The sequence below is a fragment of the Hyla sarda genome, chromosome 6 (assembly GCF_029499605.1).
Source record: "Hyla sarda isolate aHylSar1 chromosome 6, aHylSar1.hap1, whole genome shotgun sequence".
Lineage (NCBI taxonomy): Eukaryota > Metazoa > Chordata > Amphibia > Anura > Hylidae > Hyla > Hyla sarda.
In genome coordinates this window covers 106,507,750-106,533,889 of record NC_079194.1, presented here as the reverse complement: position 1 = coordinate 106,533,889, position 26,140 = coordinate 106,507,750, and the positions used below count along the sequence as shown (strand labels likewise).

The window sequence follows — 26,140 nt, the reverse complement described above, 5'->3', positions numbered from 1 at the left end:
TTTTCACTTTGACTTTTTTTTTATCCTTTTCGCTTTTTTTCACTCTTTTTTGGCGTTTTTCAGCTCCTTGGCGGTTTTCCAAAATCGCAGCATGTTGAGCCACTGGCGATTTTTGAGTCAAAATCTTGGCGTTTTTCACCCATAGAAGTCTATGGGAGTGAAAAAACGCCAAGAAAAACGATATGTGGGTTTTAACTTTAGCGTTTTTGCTGGCAGTTTTTATTCTTTTTTGGACTTTAGCGAGCTAAAAATGTGATGGAGATGCCTTTTTTAATCAAATTTCGTAGGGTACCATTAAAAAAAAAAAAGATACAGTAGTGAAGGAAAAAATTGTATCTAACAAAATGTATCTTTTTTATAACAACATTTTTATTAATTTTTAAAACAGGGATCAATTTATGTGGGCGGGTGGGGACCTTAAAATGTAGCCGACAATAATAAAAATGTAGTGTGTGTGTGTTTTTCACTTTTTTTCTTTATTTTTTATTTTTTTTAGGTAGTACTACTACTCTCAGCATGGAACACACTGTTCCATGATGGGAGTAGTAGTGCCTGTACTAATAGACAGATCGCCCGTTGCGATCCTCCTATATAATGTATAGATGCGGCCGGCCGCTCTTCTATGGTCCCCTGCACTTCCGTATATATACACCTATTCATATTTCCCGCAGAGAGCTGTGATTGGCCAGATTGTCACAGGGAAATAGGAATATGTGTATATATACGTCAGTGTAGGGGACCATAGAAGAGCGGACGCCCGCATCTATTCATTATACAGGAGGATCACAGCGGTTGTCAGGAGTGACATCCGCTGTGATCTTTCCTTAATTGCAGGTACTACTACTCCCAACATGGAGCACACTCTGCTCCATGCTGGGAGCTGTAGTACCTGCATTAATAGACAGATCGCAACAGGTGTCAGAAGTTACACTCGCTGCGATCTGTCTATTAATGCAGGTACTACAGCTCCCAGCATGGAGCAGAGTGTGCTCCATGTTGGGAGTAGTAGTACCTGCAGGTAAGAACAGATCACAGTGGGTATAACTCCTGACACCCGCTGCGATCGTCCTGTCTATTGCAGAGATGGAGCGGCTTTCTCCTGCGCTCGAATCTCTGCACTATACTCCGGCCGGCCATTCACTCACTCATTCATATTTCACTCAGAGCTGTGATTGTCTGCAACCATCCGGCCAATCACCACTATGGGCGGAAAATATGAATGAGTGATGTTCTATTTACATCACTTGCCGGAGTATAGAGAAGAGATTCGACCACTGTATAGAGCCACTCCACATCTCTGCTATATTATGGATGATCGCATCGTGTGTCACGACTGACACCCGGGGCGATATGTCTATTAGTAGATGTACTACTACTCCCATCATGGAACAGTATGTTCCATGCTGGGAGTAGTAGGACTACCTAAAAAATGTAAAAAAAAAAAATAGAGGGAAAAAAAGTCAAACAAACTTTATTAAAAAATAACTAAAATTTTGTTATAAAATATATACATTTCGTTAAATAAAACATTTTCCATCACTACTGCAATTTCCCCACAAATGAAAAAATGCCAGAAATAATGGCAGAAAAAACACCAGACGCAGGAAATTGCACTGCATTTTTTCAAGGGTTTCTTCATGCGTTTTTTTCAACCCAAAAAACGCAGGACAAAAAAACAAGTAGAAACTTAGCCTTAGGGATGTCCCAATACCTTTTTTTAAGACCGAGTACAAGTACCGATAGTTTAAAGGGGTTATCCACCGTAAGGTGATTTTAGTATGTACCTGGCAGGCAGTAATGGACATGCTTAGGAAGGATCTGCGCTTGTCTTGGGCCTAAATGGCTATGTTGTGAGATTACCATAACACTGTGGCTAGCTGTTTGTGAACTGGTATTTCCTGTTTGACTTTTCTTTTTTTGACTACAAATCCCACAATTCCATCTTCCTCCCTCCCACACATCAGCCACCCCACCCATTGAAACATAAATGAGCTGCATCCATTCAATCAGGATGCCTACAGCTGTTGCAGATTGATATCTCTCCCACCAAGCAATCACTCCCCCCATTGAAGCAGACAGGCTCCCTGTCATCAGCTGACTAGTGAGTCAGGTCCCGGTCGCATTGCCAGCTGGGAAAAATCTGAGACACCAGTCATTTTCTATGCTGGTAAAAATAAATATTGGAATGAAAATCACATAAGAATTGTGAGAAAACCGTCACACACAGGTACAGACACGATATTATGTTTTACAGCCCCTGTAGCGTAGTCAAATAAAAAAAATCCTGGAAAACCCCTTTAATTCTAGTACTCGCCGATACCAATTACGAGTACTATTATTTTAAAGGGAATCTGACGCAGTTTCTGACGCTTCTTATCATGCTGATATGTGGGTTCCTTGTTGTGTACAATGAAGGCGGCTGCTGTAGTGTGAGACAAGATTTCTCTCTTCTCCATTGGACAGAACAGGGAATTTGCACTGGCGACGAGACCCATGTCTCCAGAGCGATTGTGCTGATGATTACATGGTGAGCAGCGATAGAAACCTGGTCACCTGCACTATCTACATATAAATTCAAGTTAGTGCAGGTGATTCTGCTGTAAGATTGCCTTTAATACTAGGGAGTATAGACAGGTGCAGACATTAGTAGCAACCCCCCTATTGCAGCCAGCAGCCCCCCCCCTTGTAGATAGCAGGCCTCCCCCTTGTAGATAGCAGGACCCCCCTTGTAGATAGCAGCCCCCCCCTTGTATATAGTAGGACCCCCCTTGTAGATAGCAGGACCCCCCCCCCTTGTAGATGGCAGGACCCCCTTGTAGTTTCTCACTTGCACCTGTCCAGTGTCGCCGCTCTGCAGCCCCATACTCATCATTGCCGCTGCCCCGTTCTGCCATCTGCCTCGTGGCATCTTATGGAGGAGCATGTGACATTCGCGTCACTCTGCTTCCTCCATAGCGTTACGCTGGGCGCAGTGGAGTGACGTGTGTGTCACATGCTCCTCCATAAGATGCCATCATGCGGACGGCAGAACGGGGCAGTTATGCTAACCAGAGAACAGCGCAGCGGAGCGGAGCACTCCACCAGGTATCTGATTTAGTATCGGGGACATTAGACGAGTCCCCGATACCATGCAAATTCCTGGTATCGGCCCCGATACCGATACTAGTATCGATATCGGGACATCCCTAGGCTATATTTAACACTGTCATTATATGGCATGTATACTATGTGAAATGCATTTTAGTTTTGAACTAATGTGTAGGAAATTGTATTTTGTGTAAGCTCAGATGCAACTATGTATATATTTATATGTAACTATGCTTCTTTGCTTTGTTAACTTGTGAAATTTGTAATAAAGAGAGATTGGAAAAAAAGACCATTAAGAACCTATCAGGTGTAAGCTGTTTAATCTAGTGTAAACCATATTATTACTTTTGGTTCAACCTGCTATGTATGTATATATATATATATATATATATATATATATATATATATATATTCATATATATATATATATATATATATATATATTCATATATTGTTTTTATAAACCTGATAAAGAAGTCAGACTGACCTAGAAACAACTAGCAGTAGTTCTTTTAATAAGCTTAAAGTTATATTTACCTCTCTGTGAGGCTGTGGTATCTGGCCATATTGATCCTCCATAGCAGTGGAGTAGTGTTTGTCCCTCTCACCATAAATCTTTCTAATAATCTAACAGTAATAGAAAATGGGGAATTATAAAACTCTAGCTTTTATTTCTTTCTCTAGTAACTTTTTCAGTGGAAACTGCTTTAGAATTTGTACAATGAAAGTTCATGATCTCCACCTGCTGCCCACAAGATGGAGGCTTATTGTAAGAACCCAAAGGGTTAAAAATCCCTGAGAGTGTTTATCTAGTTGCTGTGGCTTTGCATTGCTCTGGGCTAGTTAGCTGACCTTGTTAGTTCACCTGTGTGTTGCCTACATAAACCTGCAGTCTGCTTTCAGGCCTTGCCTGTGAAAGAGCTCACTCAAGTAACTAGCGTTTATTATCTGTATTCCTGATCTTCCAGTATTTGTGACTTTCTGACTTGGCTTCCTGACTCTTCTCTGTATTTGTGACTTGGAACCTTTTTTTTTAAATTCTAAATAAAAGCGACTTGGCACCTTTGTCAACTCCTGGTATTAACTCGGCTAATGGACATTGACTCATTATGTGTGTGTGTTAGATATTATTTCTGTTAGTCTGTGTGCTCCCTTACTGTATCCCAACCTGTGTCTGTTGTAACGGCTCTGGTTAGGTGGATCCACTGACCTGTAAGTCTAAGGTGCCGCTGGTTTTCACCAGAGCCCGTGGCAAAGTGGGATGGACTTGCTGCAGCAGGCGGCACCCAGGTCACTACCCCTGAAATGACTTGTCCCCACAGGCAGCTGAGGTATAACGTGGCACAGGAAGGATGAGGCACAGACGTAGTTAGGACAGGCAGGAGGTCCGGACAGGCGGAAATGGAGCAAGGTCAGGTCACGTAGCAGGAGGTCAGAAGGCATGGGGCACAGGAGCAAGGTCAGTATATGTAGCAAGGGATCAGATACATGGATCGGCAAGACACAAATTTATGCTTTCTCTTGGCAACTAGGAGACAAAGATCTGGCAGGGAACAGGAGGAAGTGCCGGAACAATATAGGGTTGGTTTGGGACAAGCACCAATTATTGGTGCACTGGTCCTGTAAATTCAGAAAAGCCGGCGCATGCGCACCCTAGGAGGTGGGGGCGCGTGCACCGGCAGATATGAGCAGGAGGAGAGGAACAGAGAGGGACTCTGAAGTAAGTCATGGTCCAGTATATTCTCCTCCGACTCCCAAGATTTCTCCTCCGGACCAAAACTTTTCCAGTCCCCCAAAAAATAACATCTCCCTCTTACAGTTTTCGTAGCTAAGATTTCTTTGACCTCGTAGACATCAGAAGAACCAGGAACAGGAATGGAAACAACAGACTTTTGCAAGAACCAATTGATCCCAACTGGCTTGAGAAGGAAGACATGGAAAGAATTTGGAATGCGTAGGGAAGAAGGAAGACAGAGTTTATAGGAGACCGGATTAATCTTTTGTAAAATCTCAAATTGTCCCAGGAAACGAGGGCCCAACTTGTAACTGGGAATCTTGAAACTGATATATTTGGAAGATAACCAGACCTTATCACCGGGAGAGAAAGATGGAGGAAATCTTTTTTTCTTATCTGTTTGAGATTTCATACGGGAGGAGGCTTGAAGCAGAGAATGCCGAGTCTGTTGCCAGATAGACGTGAAATCCCAAGTAGAAGGCCAGCAGGTCACTGCCGAGGAGTCTTGTCTCGAGCACAGGTAGCACAGAAACCGACAAAGACTGTGACATCTCGTTTGAGGTGGGGCCACCAATAATGCCGAGAGATTAATTGAAAAGACTTTCGCACACCGGAATGGCCAACTACCAATGAAGAATGACCCCAGATCAGCACCCTGCATCTCAATATAGGTGGTATGAAGGATCTTGCAGATGGAGCTTACTGGAGGACTGCAGGTGCTACAGGAACCAAACACTGAGGTGGAATAAAATGACGAGGAGTGGAAACTTGTCAAACCACATCGGAGGACCTGGAGAGTGCATCTGTTCTTATGTTCTTGTTGGCAGGACAGAAATGAATAAAAAAATTGACTGAAGATACAAAAGGTTCTTGTGATCCGTAAAGATGCTGACTGGATGTGTGGAACCCTCCAAAAGATGACGCCATTCCTCTAAGGCAGGTTTTATAGAGAGGAGTTCTTGATCGCCAATAGAGTAATTCCTCTCCTATGGAGAAAAGGTCTTGGAGAAAAAAAACAGGTCATATTCTTGACTTTGGGGCGTTTCTGAGTTAAAAATGCGCCAGCTCCTACGGAAGATGCGTCTATCTCCAAAAAGAACGTCTTTTCATGGTCATGTCGTGAGAGAACAGGTGCTGAAGCGAAGGCAGATTTTAACTGAGAAAAGGCCTTCTCAGACTCAGGAGACCAGTTCTTGGGGGTGCAGTTCTTTTTGGTGAGGGTTACAATTGGGGCAACCAATGAAGAAAAGTGTGGAATGAATTAACGGTAGTAATTGGCAAACCCCAAAAATCGTTGAATAGCCCGTAGACCCGAATGACCTGGCCAGTCCAATACCTCAGAAAGCTTGGCAGGATCCATCTGCAGACCTTGGTGGGAGACAATGTATCCAAGAAATGGAAGACTTGTTCTCTCAAAGAGGCATTTCTCAAGCTTGGCAAACAGATGAAGTACCAGACGGACGTGGAAACGATGAGCCTCCAAATTGGGAGAGAAAATCAGAATATCATCCAGGTAGACGACTACATAGGTGTACAACAGATCTCGGAAGATGTCATTAAAGAATTCTTGGAAGACAGTGGGAGCATTGCAGAGACCAAAAGGCATGACAAGGTACTCAAAATGGCCATATCGGGTGTTAAAGGCTGTCTTCCATTCGTCACCTTCACGAATTCGAAAAAGATTGTATGCTCCCCTCAGATCAAACTTAGAGAAGATTCTGGCTCCCTGTAAACAATCAAAGAGTTCAGAAATCAAAGTCAAAGGGTAGCAATTTTTAATCTTGTTAAAAGTTAAGACCCTGATAGTCAATACAGGGATAGTAAATACAGGGACACAGAGATCCATCCTTTTTCCCTACAAACAAGAATCCTGAGTCTCTGCCTGCATCTCGCAGAACACATCAGAATAGTTTCGATAAGGGAGAGGTAGGTCCGACTTAATAGAAGAAGATGGGGCCATCATAGGCTGGGTGGACTCCAGACAGTGTCCATGATAGAAAGTTCCCCAACGAGAAACCTCTCCAGTGTTCCAGTCAAGTTTCGGAGAGTTCCGCTGAAGCCAAGGAAGTCCTAGAAGAAGTTCAGAGGTACAATGAGGAAGCACAAAGGACTCTATCTTCTCCTTATGTAACACTCCCACCTGCATGATGAGATGTTCAATGTGAAACAGGACCATACAATTCAGGTTATCTCCATTGACTGAAGAAATATGTAGAGGCTTGACACACAGGGAGATAATGCTTTTGGACCAAGGAAGCATCAATAAAATTTCCCAAGAAGATAGAAGCGGAGAAAGAAGTCTTTGTGGAGATATAGACTTAAATAGGCATGGTCAAACGTGGAGAGGTACTATTCACACCCAGGAACGCCTCTCCTACGTACCCTAGGTGCGATTGTTTCCCAATTGCTGCGGACGTATTGGTCAGTCCTTAAGGAAGTGCTCTTAACTGGCACAGTAGAGACACAAATTCTCCTCATGAGGATGAGACCTCTTCTGTGAAGACAATCTAGTCTGATCCACCTGCATAGGCTCCTCCACTGGTGGGATAGTATAAGAATGAAACGGACGCTGGAACACTGGTGCCAAGCGAGGGAACCAACGTGTTTGAACAGGTTCTCTTTCGTGACGAAGCTCTTCCTGTCTCTTAGAAAATCGGACATCATTTCGAGTGGCCGAGTTGATTAGGTCACTCAGGGAAGTCGGAAGGTCTTTTGCAGCAAGAGCATCCTTGATTCTACCAGTAAGTCCTTTTTTGAAGGTAGTGCACAAGGCCTCATCATTTCATGCTAGTTCGGATGCCAGGATGTGGAATTGTACCACATAATTCCCTACAGAAGAGTTCCCTTGACAGAGATTCAACAGGGCTGTCTCAGCCGAGGAAGCCCATGCCAGTTGTTCAAAGACATTGCGGAATTCTGCGAGGAAGGACTGGAGGTTAGCAGACACCGGATCATTATGATCCCAAAGAGGAGTAGCCCAGGCCAGAGCTTTGCAAGACAGAAGACTCATGACGAATGCCATTTTAGCACGTTCCGTAGAGAACTGGTCAGCCAAGAGTTCCAGATGCATGGAGCACTGAGTGACAAAACCTCTACACAACTTGGGATTTCCGTTACACTTGGAAGGCAAAGATAAAGGAATCTTGGAGCCACCGGAAGCCACTGGAGCTGATGACACTGAAGGTTCCGCTGAAGCCAGTTGTGGCTGTTGTGAGGTGAGAAACTGCTGCATCAGTGCAGTAAGCTGAGACAGCTGCAGTGCTTGCTGCTCAATCTGCACGGACTGCTGTGTGACAATTGCCGAGAGAGGAGAGACACTGGGCAGAGGAACCTTGGCGGGATCCATGGCTGGATCTTACTGTAACGGCTGTGGTTAGGTGGATCCACTGACCTGTTAGGAAGATGGCTTGGGCCATACCAGGGAGTAGAGTCTAAGGTACTGCTGGTTTTCACCAGAGCCCACCACAAAGCGGGATGGACTTGCTGCGGCAGGTGGCACCCATGTTGCTACCCCTGATACGACTCGTCCCCACAGGCACCCGAGGTATAATGTGGCACAGGAAGGATGAGGCACAGACGTAGTCAGGACAGGCAGAGGAGCAGAAGGCAGAGCCCCAACGTCTGTATTGTAGTTTGTTTTTTTGGCAGCAACTTCCTTCACATATTTAGGGAGGGACTGTCACCATGGTTGTCCATCCGCTATTTAGGGCGGATAGGCAAGTAGGCAGGGATAGAGGGAGTGGGTGGGATTAGTACTGCACTCCTTCCCTTCCCATATATGACAATTATGTTATGGTTTATATATTAATAACGAAGGTCCCAGCACTCACCGATGCAAGCAAATGGTATTTATTGTATATCCTAGTCACAGGACGCGTTTCGGCACTTAGCCTTCCTCTGCTGTCTGCTAAGTGCCGAAATGCGTCCTGTGACTAGGATATACAATAAATACCATTTGCTTGCATCGGTGAGTGCTGGGACCTTCGTTATTATATTACAATACCCTTTTCCTCGTGCACCACCACTTCTCAGATAGTGCCGACCATTGCTCTACTAATGGTTTATATATTGGCTGCAGAATAGGCAATGGGAGAGTTCGTACAATCTCATTTAATGAATAGAATAACCTATCAAGGAATAACCTGTCAAGCACATAAACTTCTACAGTCAGTCTTTGCTCTAGACAGTCTATTTAGCAAAGGAATACAGTTTTTAACCATTAACCCCTATTTAGGCATCTAAACTTTGTTGCTACATATTCCCAGGTTGTATCTACAAAGTAGCAACTGACTGACTGGTAGATCTGACAGGCAAGTTAAGAACAGCCTAGACTAGGGTCTATACAGGGAGGTCAAGCAAGGGTTAATCCAGGTCAGAATTCTGTTATTGGCAAGTAAGACAGACCTGATTATAGTTTTCTCCTGTATACATGCCATCTGTCCTTTCTGCCAGTGACAACACCCCAGTGGCATGAGTCCATTACATTGACTGCTGTACTGTACTGACTACTGTTCCCTTCTCAAGAACTTGTGACTTGTTGTTCTGGATCCAGGTGCTAAGGCCTCCCCTGAATACTATTATAAAGGGGCAAAAGCAGTTAGCTGAGCACTGGGCCCCTTTGTTTCAGTTCAGCTTTCGTCAAGTTTTCCAAGAACTTAAAAAATATATAGTACAGTATGGAATCAACAGAACTAATAATAAAGATTCTCAGTTGTCTCTTCCTGTATGACATGTGTTTATGTGTTGCCAGGCACTTTCGGCAGAGGACAGTGGGGCTGCGGTAGAGCTGGAGTGATAGTGAATTTGGGGTGAGTAAAGGTTTTTTTTTTTATGTATTAATCCAATTATACTTGGGCTGCCAAAAAATTTGCACAGCTCTTTTTCCTAACACAAAACTGTTTATATGAATCACTTAGGGTACAAGTATTTTGCTGCATGTTTTGCTGGAGATTTTGCTTCTTATTTTTTGTTGGTCAATGATAAAATAGGCGGCAGAAAATCTTTAGCACAAATTCACATGTGAACATACGGTTAATGACCACCCCCACCACACCTTTCCAAGGCATTTCAACTATCATTTAATATAGAACAGGCTCAGGACCTATCCACAGTATGGTTGTATCTAGAGATGAGCGAACTTACAGTAAATTTGATTTGTCACAAACTTCTCGGCTCGGCAGTTGATGACTTATCCTGCATAAATGAGTTCAGCTTTCAGGTGCTCCGGTGGGCTGGAAAAGGTGGATACAGTCCTAGGAAAAAGTCTCCTAGGACTGTATGAACCTTTTCCAGCCCACCGGAGCGCCTGAAAGGTGAACTAATTTATGCAGGATAAGTCATCAACTGCCGAGCCGAGAAGTTTGTGACGAATCGAATTTACTGTAAGTTCGCTCATCTCTAGTTGTATCATATACATAAGTATATGTGATGTAGGTATTTGTGAACTCCAAAACGCATAGTTGTTCCGCTCCTGTTTATTGGAATAAAGATCACTTGATTCACCTTACATCTGATCATGGATTCATCTGGAAACTGCAGCGCTTCTTAGAAAAGTATCATTTTTTTCGGCTACTCTTACCATGTCTCCGTATACACATATATACTGAGTGGCAGAGAGAATTTAATGGTCTATATATATTGTTTTACCAAATGGACAGTTTTCTTTTCATATATCCTGGGCTGTATACGAAAGCTGTATATTATTTTTAAATTCTTCTAATTTGTTTAGTGAAACATAGAATTGAAGAATTCAGTAAGATTTATTCGTTACAACCTCCTTCCATTCTCTGTCCATTGTGCCCCTGATGTTCCTGGCAGTCTGTGATTTGTATCATCATTCATCTCAGGGGATGATGGAAAGCAGAGGAGGGTATCAGGGAGATCAATGTGTGAAAAATGTAATATTCTCCCAGAGCTAGTCAATCCCTGGGATCAGAAGCGCAGTATAACAAGTCATAATACAAAGAGAAAACCTGTATATATGTCTTTAAAAGGAACATCTGCACAGTTAGTATTATGCTTTTTTTTTTTTTTTTTTTGATTGTCAGTATTTATCATTCATAGTCTATTGATTGTGTGTTAAAGGGGTATTCCAGGCAAAACCTTTTTATATATATATATATATATATATATATATATATATATATATATATATATCAACTGGCTCCGGAAAGTCAAACAGATTTGTAAATTACTTCTATTAAAAAATCTTAATCCTTCCAATAGTTATTAGCTTCTGAAGTTTTCTGTCTAACTGCTCAATGATGATGTCACATCCCGGGAGCTGTGCATGATGGGAGAATATCCCCATAGGAACTGCACAGCTCCCGGGACGTGAGTCATCAGAGAGCAGTTAGACAGAAAACAACAACTCAACTTCAGAAGCTAATAACTATTGGAAGGATTAAGATTTTTTAATAGAAGTAATTTACAAATCTGTTTAACTTTCCGGAGCCAGTTGATATATAAAAAAAAAAGTTTTGGCCTGGAATACCCCTTTAAGTTTATACAGAAAGATTCACCATTCACCATTCCTTTAACCTGACATCCATGGGACATTATCCTGGATTATCAAATTTTCTGGATTATTGGGCATATAAATACCCATCCAATAACCCAGAAATTCTGGTCATTCATCACCTATGGAAATGTTTATTCAGCATTTAATGTAGAGCAGGTGCATCCTGCAATGAAGGATAATCTGAAGAGCTAGCGGCAGCCATGAACACAATGGGGGGTATATCCAAATCTCTTCATGTCAAAAATGTCGAGTTTTGTGAAAAAATTTTGGTGCAATATTTTGATATACAGTGAACCCCGACCTACGATGGACCCGACATACGATCATTTCAACAAACTATGGCCTCTCAGAGGCAGCATCAACATACGATGCTTTTGTATGTCGGGGCAATCGCATAAACGGCTATCTGGCAGCGCAGGCTGCTTCAGCTGCCACCGGATAGCCGTTTACGGTGCCCCGTGTGGTTCGCTGACGATCACTTACCTGTCCTCGGGGCTCCGGCGCGTCCTCTTCGGGATCCCCGTCGGCGCTCTCAATCATCGTCATCACGTTGCTGCGCACGCCGTCCCGTCATCCAATAGCAGCGGCGTGCATAGCGACGTGATGGCAGCGACGGAGAACGAGGATGCCGGGGAAGCAGAGGCCTTGCCGGAGCGTCGGGGACACCCCGGGGACGCAGAGACAGTGATGGAAGGCGACATCCAGGGCAGCGGTGACGAGCGGTGACGGTCCGGAGCGGCGGGGACACGTGAGTACAACCTCCAATACCAGTGGCCTTCAACCTGCGGACCTCCAGATGTTGCAAAACTACAACTCCCAACATACCCGGACAGCCGTTGGCTGTCCGGGCATGCTGGGTGTTGTAGTTTTGCAACATCTGGAGGTCCGCAGGTTGCAGACCACTGTCCTATTCTTTACATTGCATTGATCCCTCCACATACGATGGTTTCAACAAACGATGGTTCATTTGGAACGGATTACCATCGTATGTTGAGGGACCACCGTATTTTTATATTTAAAGTGTTTTTACATGAGAACGATCCAAGGCTTACACTAGTCATGCCAGTTTTTCAAAAGTGGGTCTGTATTATGTAAATTGGTACCGAAATGGTTTTTGTCTTTTGTTTTTTTTGGGAGGGAAAAAAAGTGTTTTTTTTATTAATTATTATGTAAAATAGAAAAAAACAAAAGTCGGAGAGTGGACAGGATCGATATTCACATACAGCCCATTCATGGACCGATAATGTAATCCTACTTACTGCGACGAGAAGGGTTTCTCCGTCCTTCACCCCCCCTCGATCCGGCCAGCCTGTGATCTTAATGCCTTTACCACGCAGACCAGGTCCTCTGCACACTGTTTCTCTCTCTTTCTCCTTTTTTGGATCTCGGCGAAAACATTTTCAGAAATCACTACGATTCACATATGCTTCATGCAAAATGACAATTTAAAATCACCTATCTGGATCTGCCGGGACGCGGTGTGGAGGAAGACAGCCCAGCGCTGCCTGAACTCCGGCTTCCTATGTAAATTCTTACAGAAATGGTTTTTGTCTTTTGTTTTTTTTGGGAGGGAAAAAAAGTTTTTTTTTTAAATATTTTTTTAAATATAAATATTAATTATTGGCAAATGTTAATTAAAAAAACAAAATTATATATATACACCGTATATATATATATATATATATATATATATATATATATATATATATATTTATTTTTTTATTTATTTTTTTTTATTATTTTTTTTTTTTTTCATGATCACTGCACCCCTGAACACTTTTATCCACACAGTATTTGCTTGTTTGGGCACAAGTAATCATGGAATATTACCTGAGTTACTTCTGCCAGAATTTTCCGGGATTTACAACTTTGCCCCCAAATTTTTTGTTTTCTGGGGGGGGGGGGGGGGGGCGGTTGTGGCGTGAAAGAAACAAAAGTGGCATGAAAATGAAAAAAAGTGTAATTAATATAACTGTAATAGAAACTACAGTCGTTTTAGAATAAGGCTGCATTCACACAATGTTTTTTACATACGGGTGCCGGATCTGGCGGGGGGAGGGGCAAACATGACCCTTCCATACCCCAGCCAGATCAGCCCATGACTGCATTTACTTTAATGAGCCGACCGGAGTCAAACGGTGACTCCGGTCGGCTCAGTTTTTACTCGCATGCGGTTTTGGACCAGACCTAAAACCGTAGGCCACCCTGTTCCAACAAGGCTGTGATGTCAGCAAGGCGGTGGTGGAGGCATGTTTTGGGCTGGAAGGTATAAAGATGACCTCTGCAAAGTATGTGGAGTTTCTGACTGACCACTTTCTTCCCTGGTACAGAAGGAAGAACTATGCTTTCCATAATAAAATCATCTTCATGCATGACAATGCACCATCCCATGCTGCAAAGAGTACCTCTGCATCAATGGCTGCTATGGGGATAAAAGAAGATAAAGTCATGGTGTGGCCTCCATCCTCCCCTGACCTCAAACCTATTGAGAACCTTTGGAGCATTCTCAAGCAAAAGATCTATGAGGGTGGGAGGCAGTTTACATCCAAACAGCAGCTCTGGGAGGCTATTCTGACATCTTGCAAACAAATTCAAGCATAAACTATCCAAAAACAAGTTCAGCAAGACTTGTGAAGCTGCTATCAAATAAGGGGTCCTATTTTAAAATGTAACGTGACCTGTTAAAATGTTTAAAAAGTTAAAATGTTGTTAAAAGTTTGATTTGAAATAGCTTTTGATTTCAGTAAATGCTGCAAACACAACAAATGACAATTTTCAGTTCTTTACAACCCATAAAATGTTTAGAAAATTACTGTGCTTAATAATTTGAAACAGTGCATTGGACGTTTTTTATATTTAAAAAAAATACTGTTATCATTAGGAGGTTTGTTCAATAAAATTTGAATTGTACTCTTAATAGTTGATAACATGAGAATTATGCTGACTGTTATTTACATCAATTATTTAGGTAAATGAGAAAAATATCATTTGCATAATAATTTAGAACAGGGTGTAAAATATGCAAATTTTGCAGTGTGTGAACTTAGTGATAACAATAATGGCAAAATGTGACGTTCTGTTCCAAAATTGCTATTTCATGTGAAATATATGTATTTACCTACTGCAGAGTAGCAGTTTTAACAATGGGGTACAGGTTCAGGAAAATGGCATAGGTTGGCAATACAATGGGCTTTCATGTTGCTATTTAATTTTATTCCAGGGTGCAGAATGGCAGCATATTGAATTTTCTAATAATATTACCGCTAAATCTGACTGGAAATCTTTTCACCACACATTGGATTTGTCAACTGGAAGCCGAGCACATTACTCATGTAACCCTGGGCAAGGCTGACAAGACAATCTAATCTAATTCTCTCAGGCCCATAAGCAGATGAAGATATGGAGTAAAATTAAGTTGGATTGTTCTTGAGGGAGGCACAAGGTTGATCCGGGCAGAATTCTTATAGTGAGGTGCACATTTCACAGCTAAAGTGATCATGGAATTAGAGAGAATCGTTCTTCTGATATTTTATGCTGAGATTAAAGGGGTACTCCGGTGAAAACATTTTTTTTTAATCAACTGGTGCCAGAAAGTTAAACAGATTTGTAAATTACTTCTATTTAAAAATCTTAACCCCTCCAGTACTTATTAGCTGTTGTATGTTACACAGGAAGTTCTTTTCTTTTTTTAATTTCTTTTCTGTCTGACCACAGTGCTCTCTGCTGACACCTCTGTCTCAGGAACTGTCAAGAGCAGAAGCCAGGGCCGGATTAACGTAGGGGCTGATGGAGCTGCAGCTCCAGGCCCCTACAGTAAAATAGGCCGAGCCTGCCGCCAAAAAGGCCACCGAGGAGCGGCCCCCCTCCCTGCCACTACACTATGCTACATGCTGCAGCAACAGGCAGGGACCGCGGGCGCTGCCCGGGCCCGCCGCTGCCAGCACTATTGCCTGCAAACGGCGCGGGCTCTTTAAAAATCATTTCCGGGTTGGATTGACAGGCTGCTCTTGTCACTCTGGCGTTGCAGGGGTCAGAGGCGGTGACACGTCATACAGAGGCTTGGCGCAGACGTGCGTGCCTACGCGGTGCACGTCTACTCCCATGAGCCCCTGGCCTGTCAATCCAACCCGGAAATTATTTTTAAAGAGCCCGTGCCGTTTGCAGGTAATAGTGCTGGCAGCGGCGGGCCCTTTACAAATAATTTCCGGGTTGGATTGACAGGCCAGGGGCACCGCGTAGGCACGCACATCTGCGCCAAGCCTCTGTCTGATGTGTCACAGCCTCTGACCCCTGCAACGCGAGAGTGACACAAGCAGCAGCCTTGCCCGCATCCTCACACTGCAGCACCGCCGATCTCCAGGAAGGTAAGGAGATCGAGGATCGGGTGCTGGGGTGATGTAATATTAATGAGCAGGAGACTGAGGACAGGGAACGGGGGGGAGGGGATTGCATTGATGATGAGGTGGAGGGATGTGCTGGGGGGGGCAGTTGCAATGATGAGGAGACTGAGGATGGGGCTGGGGGGCGGTTGCAATGATGAGGAAACTGAGGATGGGGTGGGGGGGAATGCGATGATGAGGAGGAGGGGATGCTGGGGGGTGCAATGATGAGGAGACTGAGGATGGCGTGTGTGTGGGGGGGTGCAATGATGATCATGAGGAGGAGGAGGAGGGTGGAATGATGAGGAGACTGAGGATGGGGTGTTGGGGGGGATGGAATGATAATGAGGAGGAGGAGGGGAAGCTGGGGGGCGTGCAATGATGAGAAGACTGAGGATGGGGTGTGGGTAGGGGGTGCAATGTTGATGAGGAGGAGGAGGGTGGAATGATGAGGAGACTGAGGATGGGGTGTGTGTGGGGGGGGTGCAATGATGATCATGAGGAGGAGGAGGGTGGAATGATGAGGAGACTGAGGATGTGGTATTATGGGGATGGAATGATAATGAGGAGGAGGAGGGGAAGCTGGGGGGCGTGCAATGATGAGGAGACTGAGGATAGGGTGTGGGGGGGGTGCAATGATGATGATGAGGGTGGAATGATGAGGAGACTGAGGATGGGGTGTGTGGGAGGGGTGCAATGATGATGAGGAGGAGGGTGGAATGATGAGGAGACTGAGGATGGGGTGTGGGGGGGTGCAATGATGATGATGATGATGATGAGGGTGGAATGATGAGGAGACTGATTATGGGGTGGGGGGGTTCAATGATGATGATGAGGAGTCTGAGGATGAGGTGCGGGGGGGGGGATTGCAATGATGAGACTGAGGATGGGGGGGTTGCAATGATGAGACTGAGAATGGGGGGGGGGGGAATAATATGGAGTGCGGGAGTGAAGAGCCAAGGATGGGTGGGGTGTATGGAGTGATGAGAATAGCGAGGATGTGGCGGAGGGGAGGGGGCATTGGGGTAATAAGCTAACCAAGCAGGGGGTGGGGGTGTTGATAAGACAGAGGATGGGATGAAGGGTATGCAGTGTATGGCAGTATTATATTCGGGGGGTAAAGTGTGTGGCAGTATTATATTCAGAGGGTACAGTGTGTGGCAGTATAATATTCAGAGGGTAGAGTGTGTGGCAGTATTATATGCAGGGGGTACAGTGTGTGGCAGTATTATATTCAGAGGGTACAATGTGTGGCAGTATTATGTTCAGACGTACAGTGTGTGGCAGTATTATATTAAGGGGTACAGTGTGTGGCATTAATATATTTAGAGGGTACAGTGTGTGGCAGTATTCTATTCAGGAGGTACAGTGTATGGCAGTATTATATTAAGGGGGTACAGTATGTGGCAATAATATATTTAGAGGGTACAGTGTGTGGCAGTATTATATTCAGGGGGTACAGTGTGTGGCAATAATATATTTAGAGGGTACAGTGTATGGCAGTATTATATTCAGGGGGTACAGTGTGTGGAAATAATATATTTAGAGGGTACAGTGGTAGGCAGTATTATATTCAGGGGGTACAGGGTGTGGAAATAATATATTTAGAGGGTACAGTGGTAGGCAGTATTATATTCAGGGGGTACAGTGTGTTGCAATAATATATTTAGAGGGTACAGTGCGTGGCAGTATTATATTCAGGTGGTACAGTATTTGGCAGAATTAAAATGTGCTATTATGAATATTGTCTTTATATAGAGGATGAGGATCTGCTGACAATGTGAGGAGCTTATGATGTACGGCATCAGACTCTGCAGAAAAGATGGAGCTGGAAGAAGTCCTGGCGTCTGGACCAGATAAAGAAGTAAAGGAAAGACAACAGAGAAGGCATCCCTCAGGTCACTGATATAATTGTGTGTTCTCCTGACTGTCCCATCAGCTCTGGAGTCACTTGTAAGTTCCGTAGTGATGATGGGTGACAATTTACCCGATTCTGTGGCTCTGCAGCTGTTTCAGAACGGCAACTTCCTTAATTCCTGAGTCTCTTCAGACATGATAGGAGTTGCAGCTTAGCAACAGCTGGAGAGCCACTTGAACCGAGGGGATTGGTGGGGGTCCCACCATAAAAATGGGCTGTTTATTTTAAAATGCCCAGGCCTATTTTTGGTCCCAGTCCAGCCCTGCCTGTCAGTCACTTAAATCACTGTGTATTCTCCTGACTGTTTCCCATCAGTGCTGTAGTCACTGATATCTTTGTGCGGCCGAGTAATAAAATTGCTTTGCGTTTTCATTTTATATATTATGTAAATATTTTCATAAAAAGGCCCAGAAAAATTCTCAGCACCAGGCCCATGATGCTCTTAATCCGGCCCTGGCAGGAGCAAATCCCCATAGCAAACCTATCCTGCTCTTGAAAGTTCCTGAAACAGACAGAGGTGTCAGCAGAGAGCACTGTGGTCAGACAGAAAAGAAATTCAAAAAGAAAAGAACTTCCTCTGGAGCATTCAGCAGCTGATAAGTACAGGAAGGATTAAGATTTTTAAATAGAAGTAATTTACAAATCTGTTTAACGTTCTGGCACCAGTTGATTTTAAAAAAAAAATGTTTTTCACCGGAGTACCCCTTTAATGACTATATGAGGAAGAGTCAGAGAAGATCTGTCTATGCAAAGGGCAGTAGTCAAAATGACATCAAGTAGAATTCCAACAGGCAACTTTTAATGGAAAACTGTCCTCGCTGGGCAGGGATCGGAGATGGATGCCTGCTTAAATCATTCAGCAGGCATCCCGGCACATCGCTGAGGACCCTCCATACAGGCGATTGCCGCAGATCGACAGTAAATATAAACCGGCCATCTGCAGCACATGTGACCCCCTTGACCCGGAAAAGGATGATGATCGGTGGTGTAATATACACCACCAATCATCATCCGTACTGTACTGGGAGGTGGCAGTGTTACTCCCCCCCCTCCCCCCCAGTACAGACGTGATTGGACAGTCGTAGTGACCGCACCAATCACCACAGTGTATGAGGACGGGGGGGGAAGAGAGCAGAAGCATTTTAAAGTGTACCATATTGTAGGTGTCCACGGGGCCGCAGCACCTTTTGCTGCGTGACCTGGGTCCTACTGGATTGCTGAGGTCTGCGCCAGTGTTTTTCTTTTGGGCGCAGACCTTTTTTTTTTTTTTTTTGCTAAACGTGTGGCTGGGCTCTCTTAGCTATAAAAGAGCGGTCCACCACCGTTAGCTAAAGCCCACCCACTGCTGATCAGTCCCGTAATACTGATCAGCTTTTTTTTCTGTTGTTGTTTTTCTGTGGTGCAGGTGCTTTTTCGGGTTATAGCGTTTTTTTTAATGTTTTTTTTTTTGTACCTGTAGGCGGTCTGTTCCACCAGTAGCAGGCCTGTGCTGTGTGAATGTACTGTACCTCTGTGTGCAGCCTGCCCCACTGCTGTCAGCGATTTTTCACTAATCAGTGTTTTTTTGGGGTTCAGACGGGTGCATTTTTTCAGGGTGTCACGATTCGGCTTACGGGTTGTGGATCCGCTGTGTAAGCGAGGGATTGGCGTGGACCGTGCTAGTGGACCGGTTCTAAGAGGCTACTGGTTTTCACCAGAGCCCGCCGCAAAGCGGGATGGTCTTGCTGCGGCAGTAGCAACCAGGTCATATCCACTAGCAACGGCTCAACCTCACTGACTACTGAGAAGGCGTGGGACAGAAGGACTAGGCAGAGGCAAGGTCAGACGTAGCAGAAGGTCGGGGGCAGGCGGCAAGGTTCGTAGTCAGGATGGATAGCAGAAGTTCAGGTACACAGGCTTTGGACACACTAAACGCTTTCACTGGCACAAGGCAACAAGATCCGGCAAGGGAGTGCAAGGGAGGAGATCAGATATAGCCAGGGAGCAGGTGGAAGCCAATTAAGCTAATGGGGCCAGGCACCAATCATTGGTGCACTGGCCCTTTAAGTCTCAGAGAGCTGGCGCGCGCGCGCCCTAGAGAGCGGAGCAGCGCACCAGCACATGACAGCAGGGGACCGGGACGGGTAAGTGACCTGGGATGCGATTCGCGAGCGGGCGCGTCCCGCTGTGCGAATCGCATCCCCGACGGCCATGACAGTGCAGCGCTCCCGGTCAGCGGGACTGACCGGGGCGCTGCAGGGAGAAAGACGCCGTGAGCGCTCCGGGGAGGAGCGGGGACCCGGAGCGCTAGGCGTAACAGTACCCCCCCCCTTAGGTCTCCCCTTTTTTTTGTCCGGTAACTGCCTCCCCTGGAATGAGGACACCGGGAAAGAATGGAGGGTTTCCTCAACGGCAGGCAGTACAGCAGGAGTTGGAATGGGGAGGGAGGGCAGAGGGTGAAGCTTGGCACGGGGCAGGGAGACACAAGGACGGGAGCCATGAGGAGGCACAGAGGCTTGCCTGACGGGACTGGGAGGGGGGGAGAGGCACTTCCTGTGGCAGGCAGAGTCCCAGTTCCTGATCTCCCCGGTGGTCCAATCAAGGGTGGGAGAATGAAGCCGGAGCCATGGCAGACCGAGGAGGACCTCAGAGGTACAGCCGGGGAGAACGAAGAGCTCAATCCTCTCGAGGTGGGGTCCAATAGACATCAGGAGGGGTTCTGTGCGGTAACGCACGGTGCAGTCCAATCTGGCTCCGTTGACCGCGGAAATGTAGAGCGGCTTGACGAGACGGGTCACCGGGATGCTGAATTTATTCACAAAGGACTCCAATATAAAATTTCCAGAGGCACCAGAGTCCAAGCAGGCCACGGCTGAGAGGGAGGAGTTGGCTGAAGAAGAAATCCGCACGGGCACCGTGAGACGTGGAGAAGCAGACTTAGAACCAAGAGACGCCACACCCACGTGAGCTGGGTGCGTGCGTGCGTTTCCCAGACGTGGAGGACGGATAGGACAATCCACCAAGAAATGCTCGGTACTGGCACAGTAAAGACAGAGATTTTCTTCCCTACGGCGATTCCTCTCTTCCTGGGTCAGGCGAGACCGATCCACTTGCATGGCCTCCTCGGCGGGAGGCCCAGGCGTAGATTGCAACGGATACTGTGGGAGAGGTGCCCAGAGATCTAAGTCTTTTTCCTGGCGGAGCTCTTGGTGTCGCTCAGAAAAACGCATGTCAATGCGGGTAGCCAAATGGATGAGTTCTTGGAGGTTGGCAGGAATCTCTCGTGCGGCCAGCACATCCTTGATGCGACTGGATAGGCCTTTTTTAAAGGTCGCGCAGAGAGCCTCGTTATTCCATGATAACTCGGAAGCAAGAGTACGAAATTGGATGGCGTACTCGCCCACTGAAGAATTACCCTGGACCAGGTTCAGCAGGGCAGTCTCGGCAGAAGAAGCTCGGGCTGGCTCCTCGAAGACACTCCGGACTTCAGCGAAGAAGGACTGGACTGTGGCTGTGGCAGGATCATTGCGGTCCCAGAGCGGTGTGGCCCAAGACAAGGCCTTTCCTGAAAGAAGGCTTACTACGAACGCCACCTTAGACCGTTCAGTAGGAAACAAGTCCGACAACATCTCCATATGCAGGGAACACTGAGACAAAAATCCACGGCAGAGTTTAGAGTCCCCATCAAATTTGTCCGGCAGGGACAAGCGGAGGCTAGGAGCGGCCACTCGCTGCGGAGGAGGTGCAGGAGATGGCGGAGGAGATGGTTGCTGCTGTAGCAGAGGCAGAAGTTGCTGTAACATGGCGGTCAACTGCGACAGCTGCTGTCCTTGTTGGGCAATCTGCTGCGATTGCTGAGCGACCACCGTGGGAAGGTCAGCGAGACTTGGCAGCGGCACCTCAGCGGGATCCATGGCCGGATCTACTGTCACGATTCGGCTTACGGGTTGTGGATCCGCTGTGTCAGCGAGGGATTGGCGTGGACCGTGCTAGTGGACCGGTTCTAAGAGGCTACTGGTTTTCACCAGAGCCCGCCGCAAAGCGGGATGGTCTTGCTGCGGCAGTAGCAACCAGGTCGTATCCACTAGCAACGGCTCAACCTCACTGACTGCTGAGAAGGCGTGGGACAGAAGGACTAGGCAGAGGCAAGGTCAGACGTAGCAGAAGGTCGGGGGCAGGCGGCAAGGTTCGTAGTCAGGATGGATAGCAGAAGTTCAGGTACACAGGCTTTGGACACACTAAACGCTTTCACTGGCACAAGGCAACAAGATCCGGCAAGGGAGTGCAAGGGAGGAGATCAGATATAGCCAGGGAGCAGGTGGAAGCCAATTAAGCTAATTGGGCCAGGCACCAATCATTGGTGCACTGGCCCTTTAAGTCTCAGAGAGCTGGCGCGCGCGCCCTAGAGAGCGGAGCCGCGCGCGCCAGCACATGACAGCAGGGGACCGGGACGGGTAAGTGACCTGGGATGCGATTCGCGAGCGGGCGCGTCCCGCTGTGCGAATCGCATCCCCGACGGCCATGACAGTGCAGCGCTCCCGGTCAGCGGGACTGACCGGGGCGCTGCAGGGAGAAAGACGCCGTGAGCGCTCCGGGGAGGAGCGGGGACCCGGAGCGCTAGGCGTAACACAGGGTTAAGCGATTTGTTTTGTTTTTTGTATTTTGTCTAATTTTTTTTTTTTTTACGTTTTATTATCCTTTTTTCCCTTTTTAGTTTATATTTTTTCTGTAGGGCGGGTTTAGTTAGGTTAGGGCGGGTTAGGGAGGTAGTCTCGCACCACACACAGCACATACACAAATAAAGTTTTCCCCACACACATACACACACACCCATCCCCATTAGAGTAGGGAAACGGCCCACAGGATATTTTCAGCGGAGGAGGAACATGCCATACTTGCCTCCGACACTGAAAGCTCCACAGAGGACGAGGAAGGCCCCACTCTCCTTATTTCTTCCGCGTCCTCCTCATCATCTTCTGATGATGAGCCACCAAGGCGGTGGAGACACCCCCATGCGAGGCCGCAAACCTCCCCTGTCCCCCATGCTGGAATGAGTCCCCCTGGCGCTCATACTAGTCAAGCCCCCCAGCCAAATTTACTGGTGCTTGATACCGGTGAACTTATCTGGACTGAGCCAGCTGACCACAAGCCTGTGATTCCTGAGTTTGTTGGTGACTCAGGAATCAAGATTGACATCGTCGGGTTCACTGAAATGAACAATTTTATTTTTTTTTTTCAGTGACGACTTTGTCAATCTGATGGTTGACCAGACGAACCTGTACTCCCAACAGTTTTTCACCTCAAACCCAGGTTCCTTTTTAGCTAGGCCCGGTGGCTGGTTCCCAGTCAGTGCAGCCAAAATGAGGACCTTTTGGGGCCTCGTGCTGCATATGGGCCTAGTTTAAAACCAAAGGTCAGGCAGTACTGGAGTGGGGACATCCTTTACCAGACGCCATCACACCCCCTCCCATAGACTTGTATTTAGGGGGTGGGGTGTGAGGTCACATGGGGGCGGAGTCGTGACATCACGATACTCCATCCCCGTGGTCGGGAGGCATAAGACTTGGAGCCTCCAGCGCTTCCTGCAGTGCTCACAGGTGGGTACTGCATGCTAGATTGCGGGGGGCCCCAGCAGCGGGTCCCCCGCGGTCAGACATCTTATCCCCTATAAGATAAGTTGTCTTAGGGCCGGAGTACCCCTTTAATCCTTTTCCATTATTTTAATTCCCCAGAATTAGGCTCCAATTTACCAGTCCAGAGTACATTGTCTTCCAAATGTTTCCATAGTCAGGAGAAAAAGCCCTCCAAATTCCCCATTACCCCTTGTGAAAATGTAAAAAATTAGGTAACACAAGCATTTTAGTGGAAAAAAATCAAATTTTTCAATTAACGGCCCACTGTTCAAAAAACCTGTGAGCTGTAAGTACTCACTGTACCCCTTGTTACCTTCCTTGAGGGGTGTAGTTTCAAAATTGTGGTCACTTACCGGGGTTTTATTTTTAGATTTATGTCAGAACCTCAACCATTGCAGTGCAAAGCACCACCTTAACCCCTTAAGTACTCAGCGTTTTTCAGTTTTTGCATTTTCGTTTTTTCCTCCTTACCTTTAAAAAATCATAACTCTTTCAATTTTGCACCTAACAATCCATATGCTGGCTTATTTTTTGCACCACCAATTCTACTTTGTTATTATATCAGTCATTTTACCAAAAAATCTATGGCGAAACGAAAAAAAAAATCATTGTGAGACAAAATTGGAAAAAAAAAACGCCAATTTGTACATTTTTGGGGCTTCTGCTTCTACACAGTACATTTTTCGGTAAAAATAACACCTTATCTTTATTCTGTAGGTCCATACGATTAAAATAATACCCTACTTATATAGGTTTGATTTTTTCGTACTTCTGGAAAAAATCATAACTACATGCAGGAAAATGTATACGTTTAAAATTGTCATCTTCTGACCCCTATAACTTTTTTATTTTTCTGTGTATGGGGCAGTATGAGGGCTCATTTTTTGCGCCGTGATCTAAAGTTTTTAGCGGTATCATTTTTGCATTGATTGGTCTTATTGATCGCTTTTTATTCATTTTTTCTTGATATAAAAAGTGAACAAAAATGCACTATTTTGGACTTTGGAATTTTGTTGCGCGCACGCCATTGACCGTGTGGCTTAATTAACGATATATTTTTATAATTCGGACATTTCCGCACGTGGTAATACCACATATATGTTTATTTTTATTTACACTTTTTTTTTTTATGGGAAAATGGGGGTGATTCAAACTTTAATAGGGAAGGGGTTAAATGATCTTTATTCACTTTTTATTTTCACTTTTTTTTTGCAGTGTTATAGGTCCCATAGGGACCTATAACACTGCACACACTGATCTATTTCATTGATCACTGGTTTCTCATAGGAAACCAGTGATCGATGATTCTGCCGCTTGACTGCTCATGCCTGGATCTCAGGCACTGAGCAGTCATTCGGCGATCGGACAGCGAGGAGGCAGGTAGGGACCCTCCGGCTGTCCTGTAAGCTGTTCGGGATGCCGCGATTTCACCGCGGCAATCCTGAACAGCTCCCTGAGCTAACTGGCATACTTTCACTTTCACTTTAGACACAGCGTTCAACTTTGAACGCCGCGTCTAAAGGGTTAATAGCGCGCGGCAGATCAATGCCGAGCGCTATTAGCCACGGGTCCCGGCCGTTGTTAGAGGCCGGACCTGACCCGCTATGATGCGGGGCCACGCGTTATAGATCAGGAGCGGACTCATGACGTTCCAGTACGTCATGAGTCCTTAAGGGGTTAAGCCTCAAATCTCATCGGTGCTGTCTCACTCTTAAGCCCTGTTTTGCACCTGCATAGTGCTTCTCCGCCTTTATATGGTGTATTTCCTTATTCTGGAGAAATTGAGATAGCTGGTGAAAACCAGTAACTTCTTAGAACCGGTCCCCTGGTACAGCCCACGTCATCGCCTCACTGACACAGAGGATCCACTACCCGTATCCTACCCGCATACCTGTCCGGTTCCTGACAGTAGATCCGGCCATGGATCCCGCTGAGGTGCCGCTGCCAAGTCTCGCTGACCTCACTACCGTGGTTGCCCAGCAGTCTCAGCAGATCGCCCAACAAGGACAACAGCTGTCGCAGTTGGCCACCATGCTCCAGCAGCTTCTGCCTCCACTGCATCTACCATCTCCACCGCCAGCTCCAGCATCTCCTCCACTCCGAGCTGCCGCTACTTCCTCCAGGGTCCGTTTGTCTCTTCTTGAGAAATTTGATGGGGACTCTAAGATGTGCCGGGGATTCCTGTCCCAATGTTCCCTGCACCTTGAGATGATGTCGGACCAGTTCCCCTCAGAACGGTCTAAGGTGGCTTTCGTGGTCAGTTTACTGGAAAGGCCTTGTCCTGGGCCACACTGCTTTGGGACCTCAATGATCCTGCCACTGCTTCCATCCAGTCCTTCTTCTCCGAAGTACGCAGTGTCTTCGAGGAGCCAGCCCGGGCCTCCTCTGCCGAGACGGCTCTTCTGAATCTTGTCCAAGGGAGCTCTTCAGTGGGCGAATACGCCATCCAGTTCTGCACCCTCGCCTCTGAGCTAGCTTAGAACAATGAGGCCCTCTGCGCGACCTTCAAGAAATGTTTATCCAGCCACATCAAAGATGTTCTGGCCGCACGAGAAATTCCCGCTACCTTGCCTGAACTTATCCAGTTGGCCACCCACATAGATCTGTGTTTCTCGGAAAGATGCCAGGAGCTCCGCCAAGAAAAGGATCTTGTTCACACCAGGTGGTTTTCTCGCTTGGCACCTCTCTTCCAGAGTAGTGTTGCTCGCGAATATTCGCAATTCGAATATTATTCGCGAATATCGCATATTCGCGAATTCGCGAATTTCGCGAATATAGCGCTATATATTCGTAATTACGAATATTCTTTTTTTTTTTTTTTTTTTTTTTTCTTCACAGTACACATCACAGTGATCACCCCTCTCTGCTTCCAGCTTGTGTGGTGTAAAG

The 26,140-nt window shown here is 46.0% G+C and overlaps 1 long non-coding RNA gene across 1 annotated transcript in view; it reads left to right on the top strand.

Annotated features, from left to right (window-relative positions):
• The window catches only part of LOC130277584 (uncharacterized), a 49,747-nt gene that overhangs the window by 5,441 nt on the left and 18,166 nt on the right, over positions 1–26,140 (top strand). The window contains exon 2 of the long non-coding RNA XR_008845479.1: positions 9,573–9,630. This is a non-coding gene — a long non-coding RNA (uncharacterized LOC130277584). The remainder of the gene's footprint in view (positions 1–9,572; positions 9,631–26,140) is intronic.